The sequence below is a fragment of the Coffea arabica genome, chromosome 7e, assembly GCF_036785885.1.
Source record: "Coffea arabica cultivar ET-39 chromosome 7e, Coffea Arabica ET-39 HiFi, whole genome shotgun sequence".
Classification (NCBI taxonomy): Eukaryota; Viridiplantae; Streptophyta; class Magnoliopsida; order Gentianales; family Rubiaceae; genus Coffea; species Coffea arabica.
In genome coordinates, this window is record NC_092323.1 from 29,842,017 (window position 1) to 29,868,499 (window position 26,483).

At 37.8% G+C, this 26,483-nt stretch overlaps 1 pseudogene; it reads left to right on the forward strand.

Annotated features, from left to right (window-relative positions):
• Nucleotides 1-25,509, forward strand: LOC113700801 (peptide methionine sulfoxide reductase A5-like; annotated as a pseudogene).
• Nucleotides 25,510-26,483: the final 974 nt, after the last annotated feature.

A 26,483-nucleotide genomic window follows, 5' to 3' on the forward strand; every position in this document is an offset into this window, starting at 1 on the left:
ATGCTCTATCTCCGACTGGCACCTACGGTTGGCGCTACCCAACCGCCTCCGCTCGTCATCCACGGCGAGGACTACCCGATAGGGGTAGGAATAGGTCTTCCAGCAGTCACAGCGCCGGATCTTGGGTACTGGGGACCACCGACACACGGGCCCACCGGGGCTCTCCTGGTAAGTCAATACCCGACATACGGGTCCCTAGAGGTGTATCTCATCAGTAGGCACGGGCTGAGATGGCCCAGCACCCCCAGCAGCGTCAATACCCGCCATCACCTATATTACGAATAAAATTACAAGAAGAAATAAGTGAGACGTATAAATCGTGGCTTAAGGTCGATGCTCAAATGCAAAATCCTGGCCTATCGTAACCAAACTATAACCAAGACATATCAAGTATAAATCACTCAAGCAACCCAGATCAATTCAAACCTAGGCTCTGATACCACCTGTGACGACCCCACCTCCCCCTAAAGAGTACCAAAGGGTTCGGCGGACCGCCTGTCCAACTCTCGTCAGGACTCACTCACTCGTGTCTCACGCATACATCCATAGACAAGAAATAACATCGCAATTCAACTTATAATATACATCGATGCACAAATCAAGATACAAAACTTCTATACACCCAAAATATTTCAACATATATACAATCCAAGTACAAGTCATCCTAATCGAGTGATAGCGCGAGTACAAGTCAAAAGTCAAAATATCTAGTCTAGGCTAGTCTGTACACGTCTCACGCCCCGCTCGTACCCCTGTAAGGAAAACAAAACTAAAGGAGTGAGATAAAGCTCAGTGAAGTTCCAAATATCAAATTGGCCATCAAATAAAGTAAAGGTAGTGCAAAAGTGAAATAGCGAGCAAATCAAGTCAAAATTAAGTAATAACGCTTCATATAACCAGATAACAAATATTACGCATTTCACATGTAAGGATACAGTTGCACATATATAGGTTCCACCATAGCTTGATCGATTGGTAGTTGACACTCCGTCAAATTTCAAATAAGAAAATAGTCCAGTAGAACGCCACTTAACTCCAATCTCCGTCCACCAAGCAAACCCCTTACCGGGCCCGAACTCCACAATAAACACTGGTGGTAATACTCGAGTATACCGATTAGTCGAGGAGATAACACTCCACTCGACATCACTAACTACCCAGGGTTCGTTGTCTAATCTACCAGGCTCTTGCCGGCTCGACTCGACTAACTAGCCACGGGATTTCTGGAATTCCAGGCAAGATACAATTCACACGCATGTAGAGCAAGTCAATTGAAATCGATGAACAAGAACAAAGCTCGTTAGGGCAAGTGCGATAAAGTACACCCTTGCCCTATCAAATCACTTATATGTCATGTAATCACATTGGTCAAAGATAAATCACAAATATCAAGTTCAATCAGATATTTGGAAGCACTCACCCAAAGTAGTGCCTCTAGTGATCGCGTCTGGGTTGTACTCCGGGTTTGGAGTCCAAATCTGCGATAAAAACTTTGCTTAAGAACTTTAAAAATTGACTAAGTTTCGAAACTTAGACATTTCGTTCAAATTCACTTGGAGAATAGTCGTGAAACACTTGCTCGCTTTTTAAACTATAAAACTTATTTATACTTGGAAATGCCATTTGAGTCAAAAGTACAAGGAAAACATACTCCTAGTAGTCATTATTTTATTTCTTAAGGGTACAAGTTCAGCCAAATCCTTACTTATATACCTCGGTAAAAGAAGACGCAAATATCCTAGATGGTTCAAGTGGTAATCACTCTTAACCCTTACTCAAGTTGCAAGTATGTCTACCTAGCCCTTGAGCGTAAATTTGGCCAGCACGCCCTTTGTATTTTCCTATTTCCAGCCATTTATGGATTCATTCTTTTCCTCAATCAAACCCAAAGTTACACACAAAATAATCTCATTTCAATAGCCGTTCAATAGGCTCAAGGTCATACAAGTACAAAATCAAGCTAACGACATGTGCGGAAATGAAGTTTAGCAAAAGACAGATTTGACGTTGTTTTGCGTAACGGATACAACCGAAGCTACGCTTAGCGGATTGGGGTGAAATTTATACCATTTTGAAGCTAAGGCAGAGAGATACAACTTTGATGAAGATCACCTAGTCCAGTTCATAGTGTATCTAGGTCAAAATTTCGAATTACTAAACCAGAAGTTCACAAATAGGTTAGTTAACCGCGCTATGTTTAAACAACAATAACTCAGGCTACCGAAGTCCAAACGAGGTGATTTTAGGGGCGTTAGAAAGCTAAGACATAGAACTACAACTTTCATGTTTTAGCTAAATGCTAATTCAGTACACATCAGTGTGAATAGACACGGTTAGTATTGTGAAATATCAAAACTGTCCATTGGACTAAACCTATGAGATTCAGGGGTATTTTTGTCTTTTCACAGGTTACATTGCTCCGATTGAGTTGAAATTTTGTAGAAAACTATAAAACAGCATTATCTAAAACTTTCATGTTTTATGCTAAGCCTAATTCAGCCTCTAACATGGTGAATTGAAACCGGGTAGAACAGGGTACATACTAACTTCAATTCTGGAAATTTGCTACCATCAAGATATAAATCTCATTTTTAACTTGAAACCATCACTACCACCTCTTATACCAACATATATACATCATACACCATCCATACAACAAGTATGAGGAGGGTATCACTCAAACCCTAACTCAATTGCATCATTCCAATCATTCAAAATCACTTGATATAAGCATTATTATAACCAAAAATACAAGCTACTAAGCAACTCCAACATGATTAAAGGACAAAGAAAGGTGTGGGCAGCCATATTACCTCAAAACAAAGCTTGCTAGAGTTATCCTCCACTTCCCCTTGAAATTTTTGGTTCCTTGAGCTTCCCAAACTCCCAAACTAGTGATTAATCGGTTTAGTTTTTCTTGTTTTCACTCAAAATGTTGGATTCAAGGTTGAAAATTGAAAACTCTCTTCACTCTTTCTCCCTCTCTTGCTCTCGGCCAAACCAAGAAAAATGGTGAAGAAATGGAGTCCAAGTGAAGATAAGAAGCAAAGAAAATTGGCTTGGTCAAAGGTCTCTAAGTGACCAACAAGTGTCACACTTTGGTGCATCCAAAATTTATTTTCTTTTTTTTGTTTTCTTGGTCAATAAATTCAGCCAACATGATCAGATTTTGGCTGATTTTTAGGCTCTAATAATAAGGAGATTAACTTGATAAAATGGTGGTCAAATGGTGTGTTCAATTGGTAGCCAATCGGTAGCGAACCTTACCCGTCGGTTATAGCTGTTTTTCCTTAAATCGCGTATACTAAGGTTTGAACTTATAATTCACTAACTCATTATTACCACTTCTAATCACACTCTTAATATCATCTACAACTCACTCTAAATCACCAAATTTGATCCCCACTCTGTACCGGATAGTCACACTACGGATAGACGTAAAAACCCTAATTCGCTCTAACTCGAAAACAGAAGGGAAAACCCTTAGTTCTATGTTCTTTTACACTTATTGTGGGGTGATTGGGTAGTAGGGCTATTATAAAATATTAATTTCCAAATAAAACGGGAATGTTTAAGAAAAATATAAGGAATTTGCAAGTCCTCACACATTCCCCATTTGGCCTTTTTCCGTTTTCTTGTTACCCCACCCGTAGACAAATAGGACTACTATACTCTATACTCTATACCATAAACTCCAATCTCCGTTCATCATATATATGTATTTGTGTTTTGGACAGTGTGATTGTGCATGAAATCCCCATTTGATTAATGACTGATCTAGAGAATTAGGATATGGTACGTTATATGTGACGGCCCCACCTCCCCCTAAGGCGAGCCAAAGGGTTCGGCGGACCGCCTGCCCAGCTTTCGCCGGGACTCACTCACTCACTACAGTCCTCAAACAAATTACAAGGCACAACTCAAATAATACATCAAATTCTCTAAGAATTATATATCATAAGTGAAGTGGAAACTAATTCTAAGCGTGGAACGTATATATACAACCAATTCAATTCCAAATATTTATACAGGCCCACAATTACACAAGGTGAATCATCACATCCAATAACCTATGGTACAATCTCAATAATAAACGAAATAACATTTTCCCCAAGTTCCACGAATATACAAACCACAAGTGAATCAAAATCGAAATATACATGAAATAATCTTCCAGATATGTTAACAACTTATTACACGCGCTTCCTTTGCCTCGATCCCTGTGGGGAGAAGAAAACATTTGGGGGTAAGCTAGAAGCTCAGCGAGTGTCCAGTAAAATCAACAATCAAGTATATTTCACAATAAAGCATTTAGATGATGTCATGATGCAGTAATCAAATGTACATTTATTGCTCGTGTGAGCCAGTGAAGTTCTTGTACTTAAATATCCAACGCTCATTTAGATCAGGTAACAGATAAACAGAAATAAGGAGCCATCGTGCTCCAAAGAATGTGTAAACAGTAGTGGAGACGTTGGTTCTAAGCACAAGATTTTCCCAAGAACTCATTGGAGCCAAATTATGTCATGGCACACACACACACACAAATGATATGCAATCAAACAACCAATACAAGAAATTTAGTAACCAGTGCAAGAATTAGTTCAAAAGTAACTTTAGAAGTAGTTAAGGGATCACTCACCAGTTCCAGTACAGATACTTCAAAAGTTTTTTTTTTTTTTACCCAAAGTGGCTTTAATCGCCGAGAAATCCTAAAATAATCAAGACAAAACAATTATAGCTAGCACATCCACAAACCCAGTAAATGGAATGCATAAATGAGGCTTGACTACATGTCGTACGCCTTTCCAGGTTAAGTACGAGTATAAAAGAATAAAAATATGACTTTTGAGTAAAAAGATAACAATTGGTCCTAGGGTTACAAACAACCCCCAAAACCCCTCATTTTTTTGTTTTACTGAGATCAACTCAACTTGAAGGAATCACGTAACCCTAAAATTTTGGGCAGCATGCCCTCTGTATTTTGCTATATTCCAGCCATTTATGGCTTCATTATTTTTCCTCAACTCAGTCCAATCCAACACATAATAAATCGCAATACAATAGCCCATCAACTTGGCTCAAGTTCATCCAAATACAAAGCAAGTCTAGGAATGCAACTGGAAATCAAGTTTTAAGGACAAAAGCTAAATCGCAGGTTTGACGTCCCTTCATGTATCGATCACAACCAAAGATACGCTTATCAGATTGGGATACAATTTATACCATTTCGAAGCTAAGACAGAGGGCTACAACTTTAATGAAGACCACTCAGCCCATTTTGCAGTGTAACTAGGTCAAAATTACCAAAACAACCCCAGATTTTCCAGTTCGAAGCTCACTGTGAAATTCAACTAGCAGTCCTGATTCATTCAATCATATCTCAGCACACAAAACTCCGATTCAGGTAATTCCAAAGCCATTTGAAAGCTAAGATACAAGGATATAATTCTTAAGAAGACATTGACAACCAAATCAGTAGTATTCCCGGTCAAACTAACCATTTACAGAAGCTGATTATCCGTTCCGGACAGAAACAGGGCATCAGGGGTATTTCGATCTTTTCACAGGCTACAGAGGTCGGGATGAAATTTTTCAGGAAACTATACAACATCATTCTCTACAACTTTCATGTTTTATACTAAGGCCAATTCGGCCTCTAACTAGGTTTAACAGTACCGGGCAGAACAGGGGAAATTGAAACCCTAATTCTGGAATTTTCCGCACAACATGGAAATTTTCCGCAATTCGCTACAATTTACGCACTATAGCTTCATTCTAGATCATTCCCAACCATCATCCATGGCCAACCAATATAAAACATATAAAAACAGAAAAAATCCTCAATAAATAGGAAAATTAGACAACTCAACCATCACTTGAGAAATAATCTACAAAATGACATGCTTCACCACTAGAAACCCTTAATTGATCACTATTATCATGAGAAGGAAGATATCTAGAAAACTCACCTTTGCAACTCCAAGAAGCAAGATAACTAGAGCTTGTTCTTCACAAATGGCTCCACTAAAAGCCTTAAACTAGCTTATCAACTCACTTTTGTGGAGGAATTTGGAATTTAAACGGTAGGTTTGCAAGATTCAAGCAAGAAAGGAAGGAAAATTGAAGAAGCTTTCTCTCTTCTTTTCTCCACAATAATTCTGCCAAGATGCTAAAGAATTGAAGATGATTTTGGTCAAATTTTGATGTTTAGTAAAGGTAAAGAAAGCTTGGTCAAAGTCCACACCCAATAGGTTCATGACACTTGGCTCCTTTAATGTTTAAGCTTATCTTCTTGTCTCTCCATACTAATTAATCTAGCTAACCTCTAATTGTCTCCTAGCACCTTGTAAAATAATATCACTTAATACAAAACTCTAACAAGTTGTCAAAAATATATAGCATTTACCGCACTAGCGGGTCCCACGTCCATAATACACTTCAAACTTAACGTGGACTAACTTGTATCAAGGAAATGATTTGAAAACTATATTCCCTTATAAAAATGTATAGGAAATTAATATATTGAAGAAAGGTATAAAATTATAGACAAGGAAACAAAATAATGTCTAGAACATATATAAAAATTTTCGGGTTCTCACACTCATTCTTTCGGGGCGTCACAGACTCCCCTCCTTAAAAGAATGTCGTCCTTGACATTCCAACTTGCACTAATCAGATCAGAATAGCTCTCGAAAGTCGGTCACGTACTACAAATCACTCTAATCTCACTTTTCACAATCAAGTACTAAAAAGCACCCCAATCCAGCTTATCAAATAGTCATGATCCAATAGATAGTCGATCGAGTAACTAGATAAAACATGCAAAAGGCTCGAAGTTGGACTTGAAGTCCCAGATATTCGAAAAATTCAGGACATGGTTAATCTCAAATCAAAATTTCTCAAGTCGGAAATATTCCCTTGGTGGTGCTGGACAACACAACAAACTAGCACCACGGCTATACTTCGCCAAAGAGTCTCAGTTCAAAAATTTCATCCTTGGTGATGCTTGATAATGTGACAGCCCCACCTTCCCCTAAGGCGAACCAAAGGGGTTAGCGGACTGCCTGCCCAGCTCTCGCCAGGACTAACGGTTCGGTATAGAGCGAGCTAATACGTTCCGGAACTTACAAACGCGTGTAAACAGGTCAAAATGTCAAAATAAAAAAAATGAAACCGGAGTCGGCTATGAATAGTAACCGACCCGTCAGAATCCAACCAAATATCAAGCAAACATTCACATCTTGAAATTTAGCATTTACAAGCCAAAGTGGCATACAAAAGTATTCAAAAGTGGATACATGTCTGGTTTGCCAAATCAAAAGAGAAACGGTCCCAAAAGTACATTTAGGGTTTCAATAAATGAGCTATACAAAAGATATGTCCAACTAGCTCAATTCGGCAACCAATTATCAATTGCAGTCCAAAAGTATTTATTTTCCTGTAAGGAAAACAAAAGGAATAGGGTGAACTTACGCCCAGTGAGATAATACCACTCAAGCAGCAAAGTTCACATAAGCATAAAGCTTTTCATTCCAATTCATCAAAAGTAAACAAAGGCACACATTAATGGTGGTGATAAAAGGATACGGGCGGCTCTCAAGAGTCATTTTCCTCGTTTGCATTCTTGATCGAAGCTCATTGACCCTCCGTCAATGTTTAAGAATAACCAACCGTAGACTCCACTTTACTTCCATTCCTTCCACCCAACATACCCCTACCGGGCCCGAACTCCAAACACTTGCACTGTGGTATTACTCGAGTATACCGGAATCGAGAGTCTCTCATACTACAAGATTCCATATAATAGTCCCCAAGGTTCATTAATTGGCACGACCAAGCCCTCGCCGGCTCAATTCAATCAATTACCAATGGGGTTGAGCTCAATGGTCACAATCATGGTCGTTGGATACTCGTCCAATCGACACCAAGTCAAGTACTTTTCATTTCGTGTAACATTCCAATAACATGAGAAATAAGTGAGAGTGATAAAGTACACCCTCACTTCAATCAATATCGATGGTGCAATAACATTCAACTCATCAAGTTCAAGTATCAAAGCCATATAGTAACACACAAGTGAGTAGTACACTCACCAAGCTTGAAAATGATATTTCATGCACCTCCGTCAAAGGAGCGTCGTGAACCACCGTCACGCCCTAAAACATGCAAACAAGTACAATGAGACTCGATAACGAGTCATAAACCAATGCCAAATATTCTCAAAATAGGGTTCCATAAGCACACACAAGCAATAGAGGAAACCAGAAAAATCCGGAAATGGAGTAAGTGTTAACCCGGAAAAAAACAGTTTTTGACATTATTTTGCGGTTTTGGTACCAATGGCACTACGATTATCGGATGAAGGTGCAAGATCCACCGTTTCGAAGCTAAGAGATAGGGCTACAATATTACAGAAGGTCACTCAGCCCAGTTTTGAGTGTAACCAGGTAAAACATGCAATCTACTACACCAGAACAGCAAAAACAGATTCACAGAATGCATTCTAGTGCAAACATCATAAATCAGCCTACCTAAGTCCAAATCCAGAAATTCCAATGCCATCTGAAAGTTAAGAAACAGGGATAAATTTCATCAGAATACCTCAACAACCATTTCGGAAGCATTCCTAACCAAAATAACCAATTACAGAAGCAATTCCCAAATTCGGGTAAAACCAGGGCAGCAAGGGTAATTCCATCTTTTCTCAAGCTACGCTACTCGGATTGACCTGAAATTTTGCAGGCACCTCTAAAATATTATTCCCTACAACTTTCATGTTTTAACTCAAGGCCAATTTTTCCTCTAACTATGAGCTACAAAACCGAGCAGAATATAATTCCAAGAACCCTAACTTTCCAATTTTTCTTCCAAAACAGAAATTGCTTGCAATTTACCACTTTTTCCACCTTCTAGCTTCCTTAAATACCATTTCCAATCATCATACATAACCACAGAATCATATTCATATGAAAACAGAAAAACCCCCAATAATTACAAAACTTCACCAATTCAACCAAAAATCAAGATATAAACCATAAAATTGCATCTTATACTACCACTAATCATGGATTAAACATCATTAGAGGGAGGAGAGGGGTCCTTCTCAACTTACCTTAGCAACACAAGAGAGAGAGCAACTAGTCACCTTAGCTTTCCAAACAACTTCACCAATCACCTCACCAACACTAAGTGAAGAGGTTTTATGGAACAAAAGAAAGTTTAAGTGGTTGTTTTGGTAGATTTGAGCAAGAAGAAATCAAGAAGTTGGAGAGGTTTTTCTTTTCTTCCTTCCTTGAGAGAGAGAGTCGGCTTCAAGCTTGCAAATTTTAAGGAATTTTTGGGTCAATTTTTAATTTATTGGTAAGAGAAGGAATAGTGGTCAAAAGTGAAACCAACCTCCAAGTGACACTTGTCACTTTATTTAATGCATCTCTATCTCTTTGTTTCCTCTCACACCAATCCAAATAGCAACTTCTCATTATCTCTTAGCACCCGATAATTTAAACCCAGTATCCATAACTTAACCTAGTTGGCCGAATTTTTCTGAACTTTCCGCACTAGCGGGTCCCACGTCCGGTATACGCTCTTAATTTCTCAAAACCTAACCGATACTAGAAAAATCATCTAAAAACTATATTTACTCATAAAAATTATCTAGAAAATTTTCCGGATACAGCAAGTGCAAAAAACAAGCCATTGAATGTAATAAAACCCTAAAATGGAAAAATTACGGGCTCTCACAGATAACACAACAAGTTAGCACAACGGTTAAACTTCACCAGAGGATCTTAGCTCAAGAAATTGGCCCTGGTGGTGCTTGAAAACACAACAAGTTAGCACAACAGCTAAACTTCACCAGAGAGCATCAAGTCAAAGTTTCATCCCTGATGGTGCTTGATAACACAACAGGCATGCCTCGCCAAAGGAATGGCGGTGCTTGATAACACACCAGGCAATACCTCATCAGAGAGGTTCAGTTCAAGAATTTCAATCCCTGGTGGAGCTTGAAAACACAACAGGCATGCCTCGCCAGAAAAATGGCGGTGTTTGAAAACACACCAGGCAATGCCTCACCAGAGAGGTTCAGTTCAACCGCTACAGAAGAGTAGTAGCCGGTCTACAACTACACAAGTACGAATAAGTTCAGAAGCAGAGTCAAAAGCAGGGTTCAAGTATATATATATATATATAGGTTCAAAAGCAGGGCCGAATATTTCAGGTTTTATGGTGCACGAATACGAATAAGAACTCACTCGCCTAACTTATGCCCAGCAATTCACATTCTCAAGCAATCACAGAATTCAAATCCACCTACAGGTCATATATGAACCAAGCTACTTGCTCAAGCATGAAAGAGATACCCTATTTTCAGTCAAGTCAGGTCTATCAAGTGTATGTAAGAGTACACTAGCCAAAACAGATTCAAGTCCTAAATGAGCTCAGTCTAGTCGATCTCAGACAGTTCATTTCAAATCCCAATGCTTACAAATTGGGTAGTGTACCTTAATAAAACAAGAAGACTAGAAGGAGGGTGCAAAACCAAAAGTTTCCCCAACAAATCAGATCACCACCATAATGTATCAAAACCCTAGCCAAAATCTTATCGGATGGATCCAAGATAGCAGTCATCATTTCAATGTCCTCAACTAGGTTAATCCATTATACACTAGTAGATCTAATCTTCTGGTTTATTTTCTATTCATATTCAGTACTAGGGTCTCCTTAAATTATATAAGACTATCCATCAATTTTTCTCACGAGGACGGGGTTGTCTAAGCCCTCGGCCACGACCCCTTTTTTCCCATTCCTGCTGCCATACTTAATAGAAGTCTATAAGCGCCAGAAAAGCAATAATTAAGCATAAAAGAACTTAATGCATATACAAGTTGCAAAAATATTTAGAATCAAGACATGATTCTTTACATGTATCAAAAGTCATAGCACGAGTTAAGAAGTCACAAAACAAGCCCAATATGTCAACTACTGCATATAGGAAATTAAGTGCCACAAAATGTAGAAGTATATGCAAGCAGGATACAAAAGGCCTCACGGCGTGCATCACTCTTCCTAAGTCCTGAGTGAAACCAAAGGGTCCAAATATCACGAATTTTCAATCAGATCACATGCCTTTACGAAATTAGATCCAATCAAACCATAACACAAGCTGAAACCATTGGTTATCCATTCGAAGTTCAAAATCTTCAATAAGCAAGCCACCAACCAGAGCACCACCATCTCAAAGTATAACCAGGCTTAGGGTTTTATCAGTAAAGCCTCAAGTTCCAAGTTCAAACCCAAGAAATAAGTACAACCTGCTAACTTACGTGTCAAATGGAAACCAAATCAATTCACACTAACTTCATGCTCTTGAATGCAGTTACTCTATATCTCAAAGTTCCCTCAGTCCGTGCATCTAAAGATAGGTTCACTCTTCTTGAAAACCAAGAATTTTAAAACATAAGAAGAGTATTTAAAGTTTTAAAATACTTTTGCCACAAACATGAAATTCTTACTAGGAAAACCTGTATAAATCATTTATGAGCACAAATACAACTGACTGTCCTCGTGTTCTGAATAGCATTCACCACCCAACCCATGTTACCTCCTTAAAGAGTGAATAGATTTCAGTTCCAATTTACTAACATCCCATAGTTTCAATTTTCCTGCCACAGAAAATCATCGTAGGCTTCCGCCCATCATGCATTGGAATCAAAGTGAAAGAAAAAGGCATTAAGAAGCTCGAAAGCAGCTTAAAGACACCAGAAACAGAAAAGCTGTGACGCCCCGAAAGAATGAGTGTGAGAACCCGAATATTTTTATATATTTTCTAGGCATTATTTTGTTTCCTTGTCTATAATTTTATGCCTTTCTTCAATATATTAATTTCCTACACATTTTTATAGGGGAATATAGTTTTCAAATCATTTTCTTGATACAAGTTAGTCCACGTTAAGTTTGAAGTGTATTATGGACGTGGGACCCGCTAGTACGGTAAATGCGATATATTTTTGAAAACTTGTTGGAGTTTCGTATTAAGTGATATTATTTTACAAGGTGCTAAGAGATAATTAGAGGTTACTTAGATGGTTAATCTTGGAGAGACAAAGGGATAAGAATAAACTTAAGAAGGGCCAAGTGTCGCGATCCGATTGGAAGTTGACTTGCCTAACTTTTATTTAAATTTCCTAAACTCCAATTTTGACCAACATTTTCTCATTTCTTTACCCCTCTTGGCTGAGACATGTAGAGAGAAAAGAGAGGAAAAACCTTCATCTTGTTACTTCAATTCTTGTCCAAATCTTGAGTTTCAACCAACCAAATCACAAACTACACCATACAAGTGATCATTAGGGAAGGTTAAAGGGGTTGGTGGAGTTGTTTTAGAGGAGGAAAGATTAAGCTCCTACCTTTCTTGTGGTTTTAAGGTATTTTGCCTAGAACATCCTCTTTACTTCAATTCATTGCTTATTAGTGGTTTTTAGTTGTTTTAGATATTGTTTTGTGGAGGATTAGCACTTGAATACATAAATTCCAGCTTGGATGATAACCTGCCCTGCTTCTGCCCGGTTCTATTTCACCTTGTTAGAGGCCGAACTAGTCTTAGCACAAAACATGAACGTTGTAGAGAATGATGTTTTATAGTTTCCTACAAAATTTCAACTCAATCGGAGCAACGTAGCCTGTGAAAAGACCGAAATACCCCTGCTGCCCTGTTTCTGTCCGAAAATGAAAATCAGCCTCAGTAAGTGGTTAGTTTGACCAGGAATATTACCGAATTGGTTGCTGATGTCTTCTTAAGAATTATATCCTTGTATCTTAGCTTTCAAATGGCTTTAAAATTGCCTGAATTGGAGTTGTGTGTACTGAGATATGAGTGAATGAATCAGGACTGCTAGTTGAATTTCACAGTGAGTTTTGAACTGGAAAATCTGGAGTTGTTTTGGTAAATTTGACCTAGTTAGGGTGAGAACTGGACTGAGTGGTCTTCATGGAAGTTGTAGGTCCTTATCTTAGCTTCAAAATGGTATAAATTACATTCCAATCCGATAAGGATAGCTTCACTTATGGATATTGTGCCAAAAGGTGTTAAACGGAACTTTTATACGTTAACTGCGATCGTTGCGGAAAAGTTACGCTTGAGGGAATAAATTCCGGTTTCTAGGGTTTAATTGGGGGTTTTTCTAATGGTGGCTCTTAAGCTTCTAATTAGCTTTTATTGAGGGATATTGTGGCCTAATTGGATATATTTTATTGCTTATTAACCGTATGTGTGATTGGTAATATATTGTAGGTTGGAAATGAAGCATTTATAGGGAAATGCTGTCCCAACTTTGAGAATGTATGATTGCTTTGAGTTTGTGATTTAGGGCTTGGACTCGGGCAAGGTAATGATATATGATGGATGATTTCTGAGCCGTGGAGGTGAGTGACCCTAAACCGTTTCCAAAGTTACTTTTGAACCGTTTCTTGCATTATTTACTTGTTTGCATATCATGTGTGCCGGCATGCGAGTTCATGACATGATTTGGCTTAACTGAGTTCTTGGGAAGTCTGTGCTGAGCACCAACGTCTCCACTATCTGTTTACTAGTTATTTGGAGCACGATGGCTCATCATTCCTGTTTATATGTTATTTGAGCTATTTGAGCGTTGGGTGTTTAAGTGCAATGATTTCACTGGCTCACGAGAGCAAAACTACGTACATTTGATCTTGGAATCATGACATCATCGAAATGCATTATTGTGAAATATATTTGATTACTGATTTTATTGGTTACTCACTGAGCTTCTAACTCACACCAAAAATATTTTATTCCCCTCCATAGGGCTCGTGGCGAAGGAAGGCTTGTAGTACTTATTCACGTGGCTAGATGGCATATATCTTGTACAGTTTGGATTTGGAATCATTTTATGTATAGTTGGGAATTGTTTCCGCTTCGCTTATGACATGTAATTATTGGAGAATTTGATGTAATATTTGAGATTTATCTCGTAATTTATTTGAGGACTGTAGTGACTGACTGAGTCCCGGCGAGAGTTGGGCAGGCGGTCCGCCGAACCCTTTAGTTTGCCTTAGGGGGAGGTGGGGCTGTCACAAAAGCACTTTCACAATTCTTAATGAAGGGCAGAATAACATTGGAACGAGAGTACCTTAGCTGTGAAAGTGATGTTCTCGAGCTGGCAATTCCAATTGTCTTCGCATTCAACCATGCTTCCTCTGTAGAGCTCTCCGCTCTTCAGCTCTACGGTCACAATGTGTCCTGTGGCTCGTGTAGAAGCTTCACCGGTATACCTAAGCTGCAACTCATTGCTATTGCTATTTCCTGCTATGCTCCCTACGGAAAACCCTAAACCCAAAGTCCAGCAGAAAGCTACCAAAAATTAATTAGCAGTAACTATATACCAGTAGATCCAGCACAAAGCTTCGAAAAAAAAGTTTAAAAAATCGTAGACAAATGTAAAAATAGAAATGCACAATCAATTCTAAGAATTATAGCAAAAAAAATGATGCATACAAGAGATAGAAATTTGTGAGATTAAAAGTAAATAAATAAATAAAAGGCAAGAAGAGAGAGATAAAATAAAGTAACCTTACCGGATAAAGAGGTAGAGAAGTATATCCTCGTCGTTGGCTACCGCCGGAAGATGCTGCGTTGCAGTTCAGCTAGGAGAACCGTGTCTTCACCTAGCGGCGAGGACAGGGAAAGTTTTCAAATCCAATGTTTTCAAATCCGAACCGGACCATTCGGTTTGACCGCAAACCGCCCATGTGTCCGGTCCGGTTCATAGCTTATGTTAACTTGGATCAAGAACTGGTCAAACTCGTAAAAAAATCATTCAAACCATTAAAAACCAGCGCGAACCGTGAACCGCAGTTTTCCAAATTTTGAGTCAAAATTGACAAAATTTCCAATTTTGATCGAAAGTATCTAAACCCTAATCTTCACTTCAGTCTTTCTCTTCACACTTCGCTTCGGTCTTCCTGCTTCCTCTCTCTACAATTGGCGAAATTGCCTTGCCTGCCATCTCTATTTCCTTCTCCCCTTAATAGCTTAACTCTAATCCCTTCTCCAAACTCCAAACTCCAATATTGAGCCATAGCAATCAGCAAAAGGAAGCACCGAAGCATGATGTTTTCCCTCCTGCTGCTGCGATTCTAAGCCAAAAAAAACTCTGGAATTCAAGCTTATACCAGGTTCGTTAATCTTTTTTCCTTTTTTTTTCCTTTCGTTGCTGATTCTAAGCCAAAAAAAAAAAAACTCTGGAATTACGTTTTGGTTGCTTTGAGGATAAGAAGAGCAATTCTTGCATAACAGATTTACAAAGTTCTTTTATTTTCCACTAAATTGCTAGTTTCCAAATGTGTAGAAGTTAAATTTGGGGATTTTAACTTTTTATACCCTGGATGCAGAATTTCTTTCGAAATGAGAATTTGTTGCCTGAGAGCGAGCTAGAATATTCCGCTGAGGGAGCTAGAATGAAGTTGCTAAACCTTATAGAGGGATACCTGTTGGAAAATTCTGTTACTCTCTGCAACTCTGCTCATTTAGTTTTCCTTTATTGTGCAGAGAATAGGACTGTATGCTGCACTTCACTGTATAAGGTCTAGTGTCTGGTGAGATAAGAGCCCTAATACGACTAGATCTACTGACAAAAGTGAAATCTCGCAACATTTGGAGGATTTTTCTTAACAGGCTGTTGATGAGACCTGGGCTTTTGAATCATGACATCACTGAAATATATTTTCTTTTCCTAAATGAAAGAATGTCTAAATTAGGCTCACAATTCTTACTGAATAAACATATTGTTGGTTTTTCCAAGCTGATATATCCACGCAATGCCCTATTTGGAATTCCTAAATTGATACATTCTGATGTGTTGTGTTCATTCTTGATGAATAAAGTATCAAGTGGTTATTTTGCCTATCATATGTTTAACTCCGGTTGACCTGATTGGAATTATGACTCGTCTGGAAATTTAGGATTATAAATGAATTCAAGTACTATTTTGCTACTGAACTACTATGAGCCATCTAAACTTCAACTTCTATTTGTTTTTTGGTGGTGCAAACAAGTGTAGAGTTCCCTTTTCTCCTTCTAATATTAGATCAATAGCTGTCCTACCTTCATTAACATGACAGATGAAATCCATACAAAAATCTACAGTAACATGACAGATGAAAGTTTGAAAATGTTAACCTTGCCAAGTTGATCAACTTCTGTTTTCCCATTGAATAGAGACTGCTTCGCTGAGCCAGATAAAAGATTTTGATTATCTCAACTAAAAAATACAATAGTGCATAAAACTATGCTCACTTGTACCACAAAGTAACCACCAAGTTAGTATATGGTTTCAAAGGGCTTCCATATTGATGTGCTAATCCAAAGTCACAGATCTTCAACTCACCACAATTATTTAAAAGCATATTGGATGTCTTTAAATCTCTGTGCAAAACCCAGTTATCGTGAAGATACTTAACACCGTCAAGAAATGCACAAGGCTTAGGGAATTAACTTCACTCTAGCTAAACGGTTGTTTCATTGTCTCCATTAACCCCTTTAGATCTTTTGGTAACAGTTTCAATTCCCAAATATGAATAGTTTAGACAATTGGACATGTAAGTTTGATAACTATGTTAACTGTGTGTGTGTTAATTGTTGGATATTGCTCTTATGTTAATTGTGGTTTAGCATTTATATCTTATTCTGTGCATAGGTGTGTGTCTCTTCTATATACATATATTTATTTATTTATTTATTTATTGAACCAGAGTTGAACCGGTCCGACTGGTTGAACCTTGACCCTTTCACTTCACCGGTTCAATTGACGGTCCGAGTTTTAAAACATTGTAGCTTAGGTATACCGGTGAAACTTCTACACGAAGCCACAGGGCACATCGTGACCGTAGAGTTGAAGACACTTGTCTCAGACTGAGCTGGAAAAGATCGAGCTCCTGTGTTCTTCTCAGTAGCTTACTCCACTTAGGTACTTGATCCTATCAACCAAATTGGACAGCAAAACAATTTTGGTACAGCTTTAAAATGCATGTTTTTCTACCGCATAAGATTTTCATTTAGCTCATTCTTCTACTTGTCAAATTATGCCTCTTCAATTCCCTTTTGTGTCAGCTGAATTTCCAAAAGCAGTATAACTATCCTAATTCCTTATCAGTGAGCAATAGCTCTAACAAATTCTTAAAATTTGAGGGAATAACACGACCGGTCTGATTAAAAAAAATCTTCTTTTAGTATAATATGAAGAAAGCCCATCTTTTCAAGTTCAATTTCGATTAATTCAAGTAAATTACATATTTCATGCTGAGTAAGAGCAGTAAAATACCACTCATGTCCAAGAATATATCCAAAACTTTTCGATACGGGTTGGTAGCTGCTGTAACTACGTGAGACTGTTCGAAGGAATAGCTCTAACATAAGGTATCCAATATGTATAAAACAATCAATAACGATTACACAAAGATTCCCATACAAAAGAAGATTTGGAAGCTGGGAAATTCAATCAGTTTAACAACTTGAATTGAAAATCAGAAATGATCTAACCTTAAAGACGACAACTTTATAAGGTATCCAATATGTATAAAACAGTCAATAACGATTACACAAAGATTCCCATGCAAAAGAAGATTTGGAAGTTGGGAAATTCAATCAGTTTAACAACTTGAACTGAAAATCAGAAATGATCTAACCTTAAAGACGACAACTTTATATGGTTTGGAAGCTTGAATTATGCGCAAATGGCCGAGACTTTAAGAAGACAATTATTGGGTTTAGTGCTTTGAATTGGGAGTTTGATAATATTAACGAGAGAAGTTCTCTCTTCTTTCGTCTCTTTCAAAAAATCAAGAAAGCAACTATTGATGAACGAGTGACAGTGTCGTGGGAATGTGAAAGTCAATCCTCTGTTACCCACCAACAGGGGTTGGTCCGAGTGGTAAGCGGCTCGGATTCGCTTAAGCAGGTCTCGTGTTCAAGTCTTAGTGTATATAGACACTCCTGTTGGGAGACTCTCCCACCATAGCCAGGTGCGCGACGCGGGTCGGGTCCGGATTAGTTGGAGCAAAGCTTCGGATACCAGGCGGGCAACAAAAAAAAATCCTCTGTTACCCATGTTGATGAACTGGGCGGGGAAGTGAGTTGACTTTCGCACCATTTTGGGCCACACATTTTAGCTTCTCTTGGAAGCTTCATTTTGATCAAAACACTCTCTCTCTTGCTCTCATTCCAGCCGGCCAAAGGAGGAGGAAAAACAACCCCAAGTTCTTCAATTTTCTTCTTCATTTCTTCATCAAATCTTCACCAAATCACACCAAACTTTAACCACACTTTGCTAAACACTTGGAGAGCACTTCAAGCTAGAAAAGGAGGCTGCTCTTACGGTTTTTCTTGAGCAAATAGGGACAGAAATTTCTGCCTTAATCATCTAAGTAAGTAAGTGATGATCAATCTTCAAAATCTTAACTTATGGAAGTTGTATTGCACATATAACCTCATATATTCATGTGGGTAGCTTTATTTATGTTGGATTTTGGTGAGTGGGCTCTATGAACTCCCACAATGGCTTGAAGGACTGATTTGTTGTGGTTAATCTAGTGGAAATAGGTTGTATTGTTGAAGGAAAGTTCAAAGGAAGTGAAGAAGGAATTTTTCCATTTCTGCCCCTGCCATGCCGTGGCCCTTAGGGCAATTTTTTTGTGGTTCTAATGACTTTTTTATGATGCAAACATGTTGTGTGGGTTGTGTAGAAAGTTTCATCAAAAAATTTCATGATTTGATTGGCCAAATGATGTATTTTCAGAAATCGGCAAAACTGGAAAATTTTCTCGTAACTGCTCTGGCAGTGTTTTTGTTTTGGCTATAACTTTTTGCTCCGACATCAAAATCGAGTGCTGTTTGTGGCAATGGAAAGTAGACATTCCCATATTTCCAACGATATAAAATGCACATTCTGATTCCACCTGATTAGTCCATACCAATCGTTTGAACATGACTGTCCTGTTTCACTGGTTCACTGGAGTCCACGTCTTGAGCTGCAACTTGATGCTCAAAGATGAGCTAGTTGTGGACAGATTTTAAAAACAACTTCTTCTAAGAAATTGTAACCTTATGAATGAAGTTTTCAACTCCACAAACTACACTCAATTCCAAGTTGAATTGAGTGAGATATGGCCAAATTACAGACCTGGATTTTTGCTTGAAAATCCTCTTTTGGCTAGTTAAATGGCCTAGCTTGATTTGGAACTTGTTGTTTTGGAAACTTTGATGTCCAACATATACCAAACTTTATATTAGATGTTCCTTGGACTTTGTTTCACAAATAAACCTGATTTGGGTTGGTTGCATCGGACAAAATGTTTAAAAGGGAAAGAAGAGCTAGAAGACAGTTTTGCCTTGGGAAATTTCTTGAACTTTGATGGTTTAGTTAACTACCTTCCCGTGTGAATTTTCAAATGAAATTTGATAGAGGAGTAGTTTTCATATGTAGGTTTAATTGTGAAAAATTTGGTGATATTCTAAGACCATTTTGATATCCAAATGATGTCCCAAAATTGCTCTTCGAATCTGGAAAACTTTTCCTTTTCTCTTAGCCGAATGACCAATCTTGACTTGGGACTTGTTATTTCAAAATTCTTGGTGTTAATCACCTAAGAACATGTATCTTGAATGTTACTTAGACATTGTCTACACAAATGAACCATGTTTGAAAATATTTCATTAGCCAAATGATTTAGAAAAGGGAAATGGTAGCACAAGGCAGCTTTACCTTGAAAATTTAGAAACTTTTGTGACTTTGTTAAACGACTTCCCATACGTATTTTTCCATGAAATTTGACAGAGAAATAGCCCTTATATGGTACTATAATACTGCTAAATTCAATGGCATTCCGAGTCCGTTTCAATGCTTAACCAAAGTCCCAAAGTTTGTGATTTGAACCTGGAAATTGCCTAAAAGTTTTGATTTTTCAGCAACTTTGAGCTACTATATCTTGGTGCTCAAAACTCTGATTCTTGTTCTGCTTGTTGTGTTTTAAACTTTTTCATGACTCTAATTGAGTTCCAAATTTCAGAGGCTAGTTCACATTGTGTGAACTTTGCCGAATTTTCAAACTTTGCCGAAAACCAACCCCGAAACTGTCTCGCAAGCCAAAACAGCAACTTTGAGACAAATTTTGAATACCTTCCGTTTGGAATCATAGAAAAATGTCTTCTAGAAACTTTTAGTACTTTGGAAGTAGTTCCCAACGGTACCAAGTTTATCTATTTTAGACTCATAGAGAGTGAGATCTGATTTTTCAAAGTTTGCTTGCCGAATCTGAAATTTTCGAACTTAAAGGAAATTGAGGGTTTCGAACTCTCCATTTTCCTCTGATATTGCTAGACCGTTTTACATTTGATTTCAAAGGCGAAAATCAGATTTCTCTTGTATTTTTGAAACCCACTTCCGAGCGTCGATTATAAATAATTAAGGCTCAATTCATCAATTCTCCTTAGATTGTACACTAGTACAACCTCCTTCGATAAGTAGGGGTTCTAAGTGATAGTGTATAATAATTGATGGTTATTTGCTCAGGCGCTCAAGGAGATCTTCAAAAGGAATTCGAAGTGGATGCCTAAACACGTGTTTGAGTACTTACTCACTTGTTTTGAATAGGTGAGTGTTCCATATAGGAGTACGAAATTTGAATAAATCTATGACATGCTTATCCCATAGTCATTAAGTGTTAAGTGCTACATGTTAAGTATTTACCACACTCATGCATATCTAAGTAAGATATACTTGAATTACTAGATATGAAATGCTTGAAGAGCATATTTACGTGACTACTTGAATTACTCGACCTAAAATCCTTGAAGGGCATATTTATTTAATATGTCTATCAATTAACCGTGACTACTTACCGTTAACCGTTAACCGTAATTACTTACCGTTTATCAATTTACTTGATTACCTTCTTACGTGATTACTTGACTACTTGATTACTTGATTACCATAAATTATATGTTCATATGAAATTATCGCATATTGCTTATGTGTTTACGTGTTAAGTGTTACTGGTAACTACTCATATGAAATTGTCCACCATTTTAAGGCGAGTGTGTACTTTATCTCATTCGACCTACTAAAATGATAAATTTTTACCGTTCATCGGTTTACTTGATTACTTGTGCATGTTGTAAACTCTAAGATGAACTAGGCCCTGCCCTTGGTTACTAACCTGCTCGAGCCAAGACTGAGCTCGGTCGGGTAGGTTGGATCACTGGGACACCGTTTCGATATACTCGAGTACTACCACTGGAGGGATAAGGTGATGGCCAGACAAACCGAGGGGATCCAGAAGTTATAAGGTGCAGATGACCGACATGGTTCCACTAGAACACCGTATCCTTCAATGTGTGTTAATTTTGCATAGAGATAACTATTTCATGCAAATGTGCCAACGTGCAAATCTTGAGTCATACCTGTGACATGCTCAAATTACTCGTACCATGATAATTGTCTCATGTTAATGTGTCATACCTGTGATATGCTCAAAGTACTCGTATAATGATAATTGTCTCATGTTCATGAGCCAACGTGCAACCCCGAACCATACATGTGGTATGCTCAATTACTTGATTTATTAGAACTGCTAGAGTGTCTTGGAACCTCACTGAGTTGTGTAGCTCATCCCATGTTTTTGTTCTCTTTAACAAGATTCGAGACCGAGAGTGCTTGTGAATAGTACTAGATTGATTTCTTTTGAAGACCTTAAGTTGTATTATAACGGATGGTTGTAGTACATATTCTTGTGGATTGTATTAAGCTCGAAAGCTAAGTATTTGTAAGCACGCAATATTTTGGAGTACTTTAATGATATGTTGAAGTTATTTGAAGTATTTCGAGCTTTTGAATTGTGGATTGTAGTGAGTCCTGGCGAGAGTTGGGCAGGCATCCCGCGGATACCCTTTGGTTCGCCTTAGGGAGAAGTGGGGGCATCACAATATATTTATGTGATCTTTTCTATTTGTTTCTTGTTTGTGATGTAGTTCGGTCTAGGTACTCTAGAGGGGGGCTTAGCAAATTCAAGACAAAACTGTTTGAATGGTGGTTTATTTGTAAAATTATGGGTTAATTCCACTTTGTCCCCCCAAACTTTGGACGATTACCCACTTCAGTCCCTAAACTTTAAAATGGGACACTTAAGTCCTTAAACTTATAAATACCTCACACTTAAGTCCCTAAACTTATAAAATGTAACACTTAAATCCCTAAACCCTTATAAAATGGGACACTTCGACCACCAACGGTATTCAGGATTTGTTAACAATTTTCCTTAAGTGGGATGTATTTATAAATTTAGGGACTTAAGTGTCCCATTTTGAAGTTTAGGGACTGAAGTGGGTAATCGTCCAAAGTTTGGGGGGAAAAGTGGTATTAACCCTAAAATTATTTTGATTGCATTATAAGCACAATTTATACATCAAAAAAGTATTATAATATTTTTAAAAAAAATTTTGTGCCAAACAATCCCCTATCCAAGCATATGAATTATTTCTTTGGTCCTACTCTTAAAGGAATTTACTTGAAATTTGTGGACAAATGAAATTCAACACAAGGAAGAATCTACATTTACTTTACATCAATCAAAATTTTTTTTAAAAAAAAAACCCATGGGTGTCTAAACAAGCTCTGTTGTACTAATTCGTAACTGAAGCCTAAGAAATCGACTTTTGATAGAAAGAAGATATCATTCTCCCCAACTTTTTGGGTGGGTGAATTAGTAATTTTCTCTTGAACATAAAAAACAGAAAGGAATAAAAAAAACTACTGGAAAACCATGAATTATTAATTCGTGCATTAACCGGAGAAATCATAACTAATTGGAAAATGAGATAATATATTTATAATGGACTTCCGAATTCGAATCGGATGATCCGATCACAGCCAGCTGAATTTTGGAGAAACCGGACTCGACTTCGTCGAACACTATAAAGAAATTCCAGCGACCGGACCGGATTATTCTGGCCGTCAACATCATTCAACTCGAGCCCAATGAAGGCGGCCGCGCGCCTTACATGCTATTTACCCATAATCATTGTATTGGCAGCAAATTTATGTGTGGGCATCAGATTCTCCGCCCGGATATCGGAGAGTTCAATTACAGACATAGCCAATCAACAACAGCTGCAAACAGCGATTTTTTGCTCTAGGAAGCTTCTGGAGATCGGAGGCGGTGTTTGGCTGCTTGGATGGGGTTGTGCGTACGACTGTCAGCTATGCCGGTGGATCCAAAACCAATCCCGAGTATCGGAGCTTAGGTGATCACGCTGAATCTGTTCAGGTTACCTCTTACGTTCCTTCTTTTCTTTAGCCTATTGATTTCCATTTTATTACTGGTTTAAGTCTTTTGGTTTTGCTAATTCGTAAAAGGTTGGACAATAAGATCTAATTTGAAATTTAAGGACTCATCAAGATTTTGTTTTTAGTTGTTTATTACTAATTCTCATACTCGGTTGATGTGTCTGAGAAGGCTCTAATGTTGAGTGATTGGAGATAAGTACTGGGGATGTTCTTTTTTGGTGATTAACAAAATTAGTTGGGAGAGGAAAATGGCGAATATTGATTGTTCCTATGAACTATCGTTACTCTAGGCAGATCATGGAGAATTAGTCAACTTCTTTTATTGCCAGTGAGTCTTAATCAAGAAAAACTAGGAAGTACTTCCTATGTTTTGCGGGAGATGGGGAATACAAGTGTAAATATCTTGAATTATTTTTAGCCAGTCTATGCAACTTAGTTTTTGACTGTCATCGTTTTGTTTGCTTAGAGAAGGCCTTGGAGATTCTGTAACATGACCGTGCATGAGGTTATTACTAATGGACTTGCAACAATAGGTTTCAGTCATCCCATCAACTTTGCACTTGTTACCTTTCAGCTGGATTTCTCAGTTGTCCACCAGCACTGAGTGAGAGTGGAAGAGTGGTACTTCATTTTGTGAACTAAATGCTTGTAGCAAACCTATTGTTGCAGTTTAATTTGTTATGAAGTCGGCACTCGTTTGATTTGGGTTCTTGACATAGTTAGCTGTTTTAAGCCTTTGAAACAGATCATTATTATAGTCTACTGTGGAGCTAATTTAATGTTTATCCTACCAAGAGTTTTGCTTGTCACCTGAATTAGCCGAGAGGTGGAAAACCATTTGCCTAATCTAATCTATGATAGCCTCAATAGCATAAAAGACATCCAAATTAAAAGTTTAGCAATATGAAAGTTTATGAACACTTTGAGATAACATGCTAGTCTCGCTACAGAGAAAATGGAATTGTACGCCCAAGTCAGTTACTGTTGCAATTACCAACTACCAAAATATTCTCTTTAATAGACATTCAATTATTTCTGCATTTGTTTTATATATTGAAATCGATTCTGTGCAGATTGAATATGATCCTAAGGTAATTACTTTTAAACAACTTTTGGAGGTCTTCTGGACCAGCCACGATTCCAGGCTGGTATTTGGGCAAGGTCCTGATGTGGGTGACCAGTACAGGTACTGTTGGTAACCTGGATTGAAGTAGTATTTTCTATGTCATAATGCTGGCTTTCTTAGTTGAAAGTTGAAACTTTCCAAGCAGATCCATCGTTTTCACAAATGGAACTGAAGAGTCAAGATTGGCTTCTGTAAGTAAAGAAAGAGAGCAGACAAGGTCAAAGAGTGGCATTGTAACCACTCAAATTCAGCAATTGGGAACATTATATCCTGCAGAGCCTGATCATCAGGTTAGTATCTTTCATCAACTTGTGTAAATCACAAAAAGCAAAATTGGTGTTACAAGTACAGGTTTTTCCTTTGTTTTGCTCCTATACGGAACGGATAGGAAGGAGTCACTGTAGCAACTTGTAGATTCTGAAATAGGTGGTCCAGCAGAATTTACGAGTGCAGAATGATGACCTCTGCTTAGTTTTCTTTAGAAGTTAAAACCTTTATCTTATTCCTGGCTTCTGCGATATTCTTACTGGGCACATTTTGCACTTATAAGAATGAAAGGAACATTAATGAAAATTTTGACTTGTGATCTTCAGAAATTTGAGCTGAAATGGAATCCATTTCTTCTTCAACTAATGGGAAACTTGCCTAAAGAAGAGCTTGAAAAATCAAGTCTGGCAGCCAAATTAAATGGTTATGCAGCAGAGCGCTTTGTCCGCCAAGATTGCAAAAATGTATTCATGCAAAGATCAATGACATCCTAAGAAAAGCTTGGCCCATCGTCAGAGAAGTTTAGGAAGAAATATTTTTTGGTGGTGAATTTAGAGATCCGGGGAGGCATATATTTTCGGAGGAAAATTTATTCAATTTCGTTCAGCTGCCCGCAACATTTTTTTTGTTAAATTATACCACTAATTTAGTTATTCCTTGGAAGATCTAACAATTCCTTGAGAGAGATTGAGCATTATGACAAATTTGGATTTCACGACATTTTTCCTCAAAATTGGAGCGACTGATTTTTTGTTTTTTGGCACAATATTGGGAAAATGACCAATTTAGTCCCTATATTTTTTTTACTGTCAATTTAGTCCTTATATAATTTTTTTGGCCAATTTAAACCCTATACTTATTTTTCGGCTCCAATTGAGGAGCTTCGCGGCGGCGCCACCTCCTAATTGCAATTGAATGTCTAATTGAGCACTTAAGCGTGGGCATTTCTGGTACTTCAGTATTGGGGCTCCTTTTTAGAAGTAAAAATCAAAACCAAAAAGTTACCGGTGCAATTTTTATCACCACTGAGAAAAGCCCTAACCAAAAACCTCAACTTTTTCTTGCAAAAATCGACTGAAATTGACTGAAATGGTAATGAATAAGGAAATGTAGTGGCGCAGGAAGTCGAAGGAATCTGAAAAGGGAGCAAGTGACAAAAGGCACGAAAGAAGAAATTTTGAGAAATAGGGGTCAACAAAAATGGGTAAGTTGAGCCACTTAAATCTATTTGATTTGTTGTGTTAATAGCTTAATGAAGTTCGGTGTGAGTTTGTATTGCCCTAAACAGCAAGTATTGTACTTGAATAGCAAGATCGATTGAAATGTGGTTGGAAAAGGGCTCTGTTTGCTGTTCTTCCTTTTTTTTTGAAAAGGGGTTGCATGGTTGTAAATCTAATTTGTTAAGTTCGGTTTGAGTTTGTCTTGCCCTAAACAGCAAATATTGTACTTGAATAGCAAGATCGATTGAAATGTAGTTGGAAAAAGGGCTTTTTTCAGTTCTTCCTTTTTTTTTTCTGAAAAGAGGTTGCATGGCTATAAATTTAATTTGTTATGTTCGGTGTGGGTTTGTGTTGTTGTGAACAACAAGTATTGTACTTTAATAGCAAGATCGATTGAAATGTGGTTGGAAAAAGGGTTATGTTCTTGGTTTTTCAATTTTTTTTCTGAAAGGGGATCATGTGGTCCATGGCTGTAAATTTAATTTGTCATGTTGCTTTCATGTCCCTCAA